Genomic DNA, 9,264 nt, shown 5'->3' on the forward strand with positions numbered 1-9,264 from the left:
CCACCCCTGGAAATTTTATCTCCGTGGGTGGGGTGGAGAGGCAGAGTCTCAGTCCTTGAAAAAGGCCTAAGGCAAATGCCTAGCTTTCCAGTGCCTGTCAGGAAACGCATGAGTGTTATGTGTGCCTCCCTTCACGCTGAGCCTGCAAGTAAAATACTTCAAGGATGTAGTATGGGATTCTGCCTTTTGCATTCTCTCCTACTCCCCCAAAGGAAGGGGGATCGGGTAGGCTATTGCTGCTCCATTGTACAGATGAGGGAAACCAAGGCTCTGAGAAAGACACACTGGTCTAATTTTCTGGCAGGAAGACAAATTTCACTTTGGGGGGGCCTACTTCTTTCTTTTTTTTTTTAAGATGTATTTATTTATGCATACAGAATTGGGGTACTGGCCAGAAGAGCAGGGGCAATGCGAGGTTTCACCAGAGACAGAGTGGGGAGCAGAACAGGCAGATTGACAAAGTACACTGCTGAGGGGAGCAGCGGGCTGGTCAGGAGAGGTTTGCAGCGCCATGTGGGTCACCTCCCTGACTGGGCAAGGAACACCTGCTGAAGTGGCTGCGGCTAGCTTCACAGTGCTGTGCTTTAACCTGTTGTGCGGCCAGGGACAGGGGACCTACTTTCTTTAGAAGAGTCCCAGTCACCTTGGCATGGAGGGTTCCAAGCACTGAGAAGTTCTGACAGAGCTTCCTGGAACGGAGAGGGAAAGGGGATGGTTCATTTGTTTTTAGCACTCCAATTCCAGAATCGGGCTCTGGGGTTGCAGCTTCTCCCTCCCCCCACTCCCCATCTTTTCTGGTGGCCAGCAAGTCTCCACACTCCCCGCCCTCGGCCCCGCCCCTGTTCCCAAAGGCCTTTCAAGGACCGCCCAGTGTTGGGCCACTCCCTTCCCTCAACTCACTAGGGACCCAGGCAAAGGCCTCTGGTCCGGCCCTTCCCATCCAGCAGCCTGGACAGACTGGTAAGAGGTGTGCTCTTTCGAAGAAGCCAGACTGTTGCCAAGTTAGGACGCTGGCCCTGAGCATCCTCCAGTGGAGCTATGGACTTAACCCCTTGTCCTTCCAGTTAAAAAGTGCCTGCCTCCCTGCCGCCTGCCTGCCTGCCTGCCTGCCTGCCTGCCTGCCTGCCTGCCTGCCTGCCTGCCTATAAGAAAATGCCAAGCAAGCCCTGTGCCCCGAAGGGAGAAGGTTGTATTGATTCATTCCTATTCTGCCCTTAATCCCCTTTGGACCACACAAATTTGTAGGAAGGTGGGTGGGCAGGATGGAATCAGTGCTCCTTGTACAACACTTCTGAGAATTCTGACTCTGGCCAGGGTTGGGGAGAGTGATTTGTATGTGGGCCTGAGGGGTCCATTGCAGTCCAGATGAAGAGATTCAGGTTAGATCTGGGGCCAGGGTTAAGGGTCAGGGAAGTTATCTCATCCCTGAGGCATCCTGTTGGAGAATGCCTTCATTAACAACTTGGCTCACCTGGGACCCTCTTTCTCACACTGGCTGAGAGGTCCTTCAAGTTGGCCTCAGGAACTTACCTTCTAGCCCTGGCTCTGACACTTGTTTTCTGAAGAGCCTTAAGCAAGTCACTACCCCTCTTTGACCCTCAGTTTTCTCACCTAAACAATGAGGGAGTCAGTCTTAATCTATAAGGTTTCATCCAGTCCTGAGAATAAACAACTTTGGGTCTGTAGGAATATTTTTTAAAAGCGGTCCTATTGATCTCATGGGGTTAAAAATAAGACAATATAAGGAAACAGAATCTAGAAAAATGTATAAAGTACCAAACAGAAATGAAATTATTATTTTTTCCTCCATTAAAAAAAGATTATAAAAGTATCATATGCTCATTGTAGACATTTTCAAAATACAGGAAATGAAAGGAAGCGAAAAAATCATAAAAATCACTTGTGATTCTACTGCATAGCTTACCATCATTAACATTCCAGTCTTGTATTTATATTTATTATATATTTTTAATAAAAACAGAATCATACTGTATGTAACTGTATTGTAACGTGCATTTTTCATATAAAATGTATATTGCATTTTCCAATGTCATTAAATATGCTTTGAAAAAATGATTTTTAAAGATGCCATAGTATTTCATTCTGTGACTGTGCCATAATTTATTCACCCAATCTTTTGTTGAGTATTTAAATTTTTACCATTTCCCATTATTATAAATATAATTTCTTATCTGCATCAAAAGGTATGAATACTAACACCTTTTGCCAGAAATTTTCAACCATATGAAAATATAAACTCATAAAACAGATCCCCCCACACGCCCACCTCCTAGTTTCAATGATTATCAACCGAAGGTCAATCTTGTTTCACCTACATTTTCAACTATTTCTCCCTGCCAGTGGATTATTTTAGAAGCAAATCCCAGGTAGCAGGTAATTCTGGTATGTATATTTTTAATATTTTGACACACAGTACCAAATTGACTTATTAAAAGACCTTACCAATTTACAAAGCAGCTTTATTCACAATAGCCCAGTCCCCACTAATTGGAAACAACCCAGATGGCTATCACTGGGTAAATACAATTCTTAAAAAGAAAAAAAGGTATATTTATTCCAATAGACTATCCCTCAATATTGCAAAGGAACAAGTTACTGATATAAGGAACACACACGGATGAGGCTCAAAAACATTATGCTTAGCGACATAAATAAGACCAACATGTGATGTATATAATCACATTGCATAAAATTCTAGAAAATGCAAACAAGACTGTAGGGACACAAAGCAGATCAATAGTAACTTGGGGTCAGAGGTGGAGAAAGAGATGGACTATACAAAACAGAGGTGAACTATCAAGGTTCATGGGCTAGGTTTGGGGATGATGGATTTTTTTCAGTATCTTGATTGTGGCAGTGGTTTCATGGGTAGATGTATGTCAAAACTCATTGAATTGTACAATTCAAATGGTCACAGCAAATTATAGCTAAATTATCCCTCAATAAAGCTGATTTTTAAAACCTGCTTCCCTAAACTCTTGCTGACATTTGAATATTATTAAAATAAATATGATTAAAAGAAATTAAAATATGTATATATTTGCCAACTTAATGAGTAAAAACTTAGAGGTGGGCATCTAGTATTTTGATTTGCAGTTTTATAATAATATTAAATATTTCCCAAGGTCTCCTTGGTGGCGCAAGGGGTTAGGGCTCACCACTATGAAGCTATCTGCAGCCATTGCAGCATGAGTTTGATCCCTGAGAGGGAGGTGACCCATATGACACAGCTCTCTCCTGTCTCTCTCACTGCTCCCCTTAGCAGTGTATTTCAATAGATCTTCCAGCTCTGCTCCCCACTCTGTCTCTGCTGAATCCTCTCATCCCCTGCACCTCTGGCCTATACCCCAGTTCTTGTATGCATAGATAAATAAAACTCAACTTTTTTTTAAGAAAGTGACATACAGAAATGTGTACAAAATGTTGACTAGTAGGAAATGAAGATAGGAACAAATATATATATAAAATATTTTCCTAATTTACTAGCCTATACTATTTTGTTTGCAGTAACAGTTTATAACATTGTTTGATTTGGAGGTATAGGTCCACACCTCTTCAGATATAAATTCCACACTATACCCATCACAAAAGGAGCCATCTTCCTTTAGACCCCCTGTCCTCGCCCTCTTTATTCTTCATGCCCAACCTCTTGCTCTGGTAGGCCATTAGTATTTCTTGTTTTGTCAATTGCCAGTTATGTCCTTTACTTAATTTTCTAAGGAGATGTTTGTCTTTTTCTTGTGGATTGGTAAGATTTCTTTGTGTATCAAAATTATGGAAATTGTGTCATATATTGTGAATATTCCTTGCTTTCTGATCTTGCTTGTGGTGTCATTTTCAAAATATGTAGGGCCTCCTTAGTGGTGCAGGGGTTAAAGTCTCAGCACTATCAAGCTATCACCAGCCTACTGAGTCCTACTCCCCCCAAACCCCCCCAATACCCTCTCAGGGAGCTAGCCCTCCTCCTAGCAGACCTCTCCTGACCCACCTGCTGCTCCCCTCAGCAATGTATTTCCATAGGTCTGTCTGTTCTGCTCCCCACTCTGTCTCTGGTGAATCCTCCACCCCCTGCACCTCTGGCCTACACCCCAGTTCTTGTGCATAAATAAATACATAGAATTAAATCTCTTAAAACATGTAGATTTTCTTTATTTTTTAAGATTCATTTATTTATGCATACAGAACTGGGGTACAGGCCAGAAGCACAGGGGCAGTGAGAGGATTCACAAGAGACAGAGTGGGGGGGCAGAATAGACCTACTGATGAAATACACTGCTGAGGGGAGCAGCAGGCAGGTCAGGAGAGGTCTGCCGCGCCATGTGGGTCACCTCTGGGGTGGGAATCGAACTCACGCTGAAGTGATTTTAGCTTCTTAGTGCTGTGCTTTAACCCGTTGTGCCACCAGGGAGGGCCCCAACATGTAGATTTTCTACTTCTGCATAGCCAAGTCCACATTTTGTGTCCTCCTTTGTTTCTTTGTTTACCTTTATGCCCTAGAAAGACTCTTCCTACTGTCAGGAGCAGAGGACTAGTCACCTGTTTTCTTCTAGGTTTTTACTGCTTATATAATTTATGTGTTGTCTATGGTTTTATTGTTTGCTGTCATCTTTAAATTTTGCTTTTAATTTTATCTGAAATTTCTGTATATTTTTATTGAAGTAATATTGCATTATCATACTATATAAATTTCAGTTATTCATCAATGAGAATCAATATGTATATAAACTAATTAAGTTCACTGCTAAAAGTCCAGATTATATCTTTCACCATATCATTGTCCCCGTCTTCCCAATTTACTACACACACACACACACACACACACACACACACACACCTTGTTTGCTGTTCTTGACCTCTCGACGCATGGTGAAGAAGTGCAAACATTGACTCTGGAGCCAGATGGAGCTTGGACCAAATCTCGGTTCTACCCTTACTAGTCATGTGACCTGGGCATCTTCAGCTTCCTCCTCTGTAAAGATAATAATAAGGTCCACCTTGCAGGGTTGTTTTCAGGATTAAATGAAATAATATATGTAAAGCCGTTGGCCCAACACCTAGCCATAGCTACTGTTCAAGAAACATCAGTGACTATAATTGCACAATTTTGGTTTGGATTGCTCAGTCTCCAAACATAGTGATCATTTAAAGCAAAGTAGAAGAAAATATTCCCTCTCCCTGTCCACTGGCAGCTAAGTATCTGGGATGTGACCCCAAGGTCTGCCAGTCAGATGCTGTCTCCCTCTGGACTTTGGAATCTGTGCAGTTTACAGCACTGCAGGAGACAGCAGCCTTTTGCTGGAGGTCTCAGCAGCCAGGTGCCCAAAAAAGCCATGGCAAGTCTCTGGAAAGGACCTGTGACATGATCCTGGCTGTGCCTGCTTCCCTTCGTTCCTACCCCTTTCCTGAAACTGGTTCTTTCTGTTTCCATAGTGAAATTCCCCAACAGACAGCCTTCCAACAACCCCCTTTTCTGCTTCAGTTAGTTAGAATCAGAGTCTGTGGTTTGCAACCAAGACCAGAATGGTCTTGCAACCAAGACCAGAATGTTATTTAACTCTGAAATTCACTTTTGCAGATAGCAAACTTTCCCCACCCCCAATAATCAGATGTCCCCATACCATGCATTAAAGAGAATGGGTATTCTCTTCCCACTTACTTAAAACAGATACTTTTCATTCAAGCTCTTACCCTTGGGCTATCCCTTTCACTAGAATCCCATGCCACTCCTAGAACCCCAGAGGGTCTTTTATTCTCTTCTCCCAAGAAAGTTTCATGTTCTAGAGTCCTAGACCACCTACTTGATATTGACTCTCTGATATGTCCTTGCCTTGAAGCTGGAGGGCAGGACAGTGTCCCCAAATCTCTTTGTTGGCTTTAGCTCCTTTCCCCCCTCCCCCCCACAGCAAGAGATCTATTTGCAATTCCAGTCCCAATCTAGAGAAACTCAAAGGACCTACAGGGGTTTACCAAATGAAGAAATGAACCAAGACAAGTACCCACTCACAGCCCTCTGCCTTCACTGACTCCCTGTTCTCACCAGTGGCAACATTCAGAAAGCGGGGGGGGGGGGGGGACCGCCTGGACACTCCACCACACCAGTGCTTGGGTCTCACTAGGCGCACGGGGGGGCTATTAACCTTCTTCCAGACACAGAAGTTTAATCTGAGCCTCCCAAGGTTTGCCATGGCGACACTGCTCACCTCCACACCTACTATCTTGGTGACATCAAAGCGAGTTTGTCAAGCAGTGGAGGTCATTGTTGACAGACTGGCAAGGTGAAAGCAGGACTGGTATCCAGAGTCGTTAAGTAACCCACAGTTGAGGCTTATGGGTCCTAAGGTGTAGGCAGAGGCATGGATGGCTAGGTGAAGAATAAGAGGGTCCTTGGAGGCAGGGGTTTGTCGAGTTATAACATGGTACCACAGGGCTCAGAATGTCTTGGTTGCCAACGGGTGTACAGAAGGGCAGATGCTTGTGGAGATGCCTGAGAAAGGACCATTCTGACAGATGTCTCAGGACATAACTAGATCTGCATGCCGGGCATGGGAACAAATGTTCCAGAATTATCTTCAACAAATACCTGGTATGGGTGAGGTCATGGGGTCGTCATGTGTACAGGATAAAGGAGACACTGGTATAAGAATTTGTATTTTTAAAATTTATTTTCCAGCTTTGTTAAGATATAGTTAACACATAACCTTGAGAGTTTCTGTGAAAGCAAAAAGAATTTATAGTATTTAGCGGCCACTAAATTATGTTTACAAGAGTTTTTTTTTTCAACAACGCAAAGAAACTCCTGTTATAATTTGAAGTAAAAATTTTAAACGCAAGCTGTAGAACTGCATATTGAGTTGAATCACAAACTCTATGGGAAAAATATGTATTTTTTTAAAGACTGGCAGGAAATGTAACAATGGCATTTCATTGTCTTCGGATGTTAATTATGAAATAATACTCAATATCTGTAAAATAGCAAGGACATATTAAGTTACAAGTTCTTTGTTTGGCTTTTTACTTTTATAGATTACCACATATCTTTGCATAACAATCCTGTAAGGGAATGGCTCCCACTTCACAGGTGTGAAACTAGAGGCTCCTGAGGCTAACTAGCTAAAATCAACACAGCTCAGAAGTCGCATAATTAGAAATGATTCTGGAAAGAGCATGTTTTTGTTTTTCTTCATTTTCCCAAATTTTGATAATGAACATACATTTTCTAACCTTTCACAACTTTCTACCCTTTCTTAATCTGCTCGCTCCTTCTTGGATTAGAAACAAAGAAAAGTATTCTTGCTCCTTAAAACGTGTGATCTATTTCCTAACAGAACAAGAGCTCCTGGTAGGGAGGGACTCAGTGCCTGTTCCTGAGCATAGAGAGCACACGATGATGCTGAAATGCTGAATAGTCGTTCGCGGAATAAAGGAGCTCAACGTAGGAATAAGTGAGTAACAGTCATGAAAAAGTTCATTGTGATGAAGTGAATGCCTGGTTTCTGTAAGGAGTGAAAGCCTGTTCACCAGCATGGTCAGAGGGAGCCAGTGGGTCTATAGCCTTCCGATGAAATTTGGGCCTCCTTGCCTTGAGCCCAGCCAGCTGTTTCTCAAAGTGGCATCCCTAACCTTGCGGACTCCATTTTCTGGGCCCCCTGCCACCCAAGCTTGGCGCTTCTAGGTGTCTTCCCCCACTGAAAAACCCAAGTGCTTGTCAGGCCCCATCTCCTAGCTGGCTTCAGGGGGAGGGGCTTAAGGTGGAAATGCTGGAATCTCAGAGCGCCCAGCTGGTAAGAGGGAATTGACTGTATTTTGCAAGCTAAAAAGGCTAAGAGATTAAGGAACAGGCATGATTAATATGCTAATGGAAAAGGCCAGGATGGTTATAGGACACCTGACATACTCATAGGGACCTGAATCCTAAATTTGGAATCCCTGCCCAGTGACTTCAATGATGAGGCCACAAGTGCAATGGGGGGGGGGGCGGTACAGGGTCTGGGCAAACTTGCGTCCCTGGTCCATATCCACTGGGTGGGTGGGTGGCCGCCTCCTATCCCGGCAGGGTAGGGTAGGGGAAGAGGGGAGGACAGGATACTGACTTCATTTCCTCCTGATCTGTGCTTCCCCAATGGCAAAAGCAAGCTAAGGAAAGTTTTCATTGAACTTACCGGTAGCACTTTGGAAAATTATAGCCAATACCCAGTAATTGGCACCAATAAGGGGCCATTAGTAGGGTCCACGATTAGCTTAAGAAAAATAGCAACATTTGCAAACCAATCTGTTTTAAAACAACAGATTCCCCTTTATATTTATGAACCTTTGTAGGTTCTTAGAAGGAGCTGGCCTGTGCTCCAGCCCTTCTGCTCAGTATGATCCCTATACCTGCACCTAAATCCCCCAGAACCAGAACTCTCCTCAAACCCTCACGTCCCAGTTCAAACCCCACTTCCTTCAAGAGGCCTTGAAGTTCCTCAGTCAATTCTTCTTCCTCCCGACTGCCTCTAGCACTGGGTGGAGTCCCAACACAGTCAGCTGTCTGTCTGTCTTTCTGTATTACTGACCACCTCTCCCTCCAGAGTACTCATGCTACAGTGGAAATGGAGGCCATCACAGTCTGCAGCTGCGTGGTCCATCACAGCAGCGCCCCCCGCCCACCTGGCACAGTGGACTTATTTGCTATTGTCCGATGGAATAGTCTGTCCAGGGCCCCGATTGCTAGTGGACTTGGGGGCGTGGGGGTAGCTCTAAGACCTGAGAAATTCCAGATTCCCAGGAAGCCCCATGTGGATAACAAGCAGTTGTCTGCATTTTACAAGTTATAAGGCCCAATTACAGTTGATTTTGTCTTTGCAAGAGTGGGAAGCTTTAACCCAGGTGCCTGGCAGAGTGTGCGATCTGGGAATAAAGGGGCGGGAGGACGGGAGCACCCCAAGAGGTTGAGACTGTGAGGATGGGTGTGGGTAGAAGGAAGGGGAAGGGGGAGGGCCGCTCCCCCTGCCCTCCCTCCCTCCCTCTCTGGGTCCGCGCCGGTCTCTTGCTTTTGGGCTCTTTGTCTGTTGTCTGTTGGTCGCTCTGTCTGTCGGTCTCTTCCTCTCCCGGTTGGTTTCTCTATGTTGGTCTCTCTCTCTCTCTGTCGGTCTCTCTCTTTCTGTCGGTCTCTCTCTCGCTGTCGGTCTCTTCTCGCTGTCGGTCTCTCGCTGTCGGTCTCTCGCTGTCGGTCTCTCTCTCTCTCTCTCTCTCTCTCTCTCTCTC

At 44.4% G+C, this 9,264-nt stretch overlaps 1 long non-coding RNA gene across 1 annotated transcript in view; it reads left to right on the forward strand.

Annotated features, from left to right (window-relative positions):
* The first annotated feature begins 903 nt into the window (after positions 1–903).
* The window catches only part of LOC105853856, a 12,003-nt gene continuing 3,642 nt past the window's right edge, over positions 904–9,264 (forward strand). Inside the window, exons 1-2 of the long non-coding RNA XR_001145607.1 lie at positions 904–960; positions 7,347–7,463. This is a non-coding gene — a long non-coding RNA (uncharacterized LOC105853856). The remainder of the gene's footprint in view (positions 961–7,346; positions 7,464–9,264) is intronic.

This window comes from Condylura cristata, unplaced genomic scaffold (assembly GCF_000260355.1).
Source record: "Condylura cristata isolate star-nosed mole 26May11 unplaced genomic scaffold, ConCri1.0 scaffold00019, whole genome shotgun sequence".
NCBI lineage: Eukaryota > Metazoa > Chordata > Mammalia > Eulipotyphla > Talpidae > Condylura > Condylura cristata.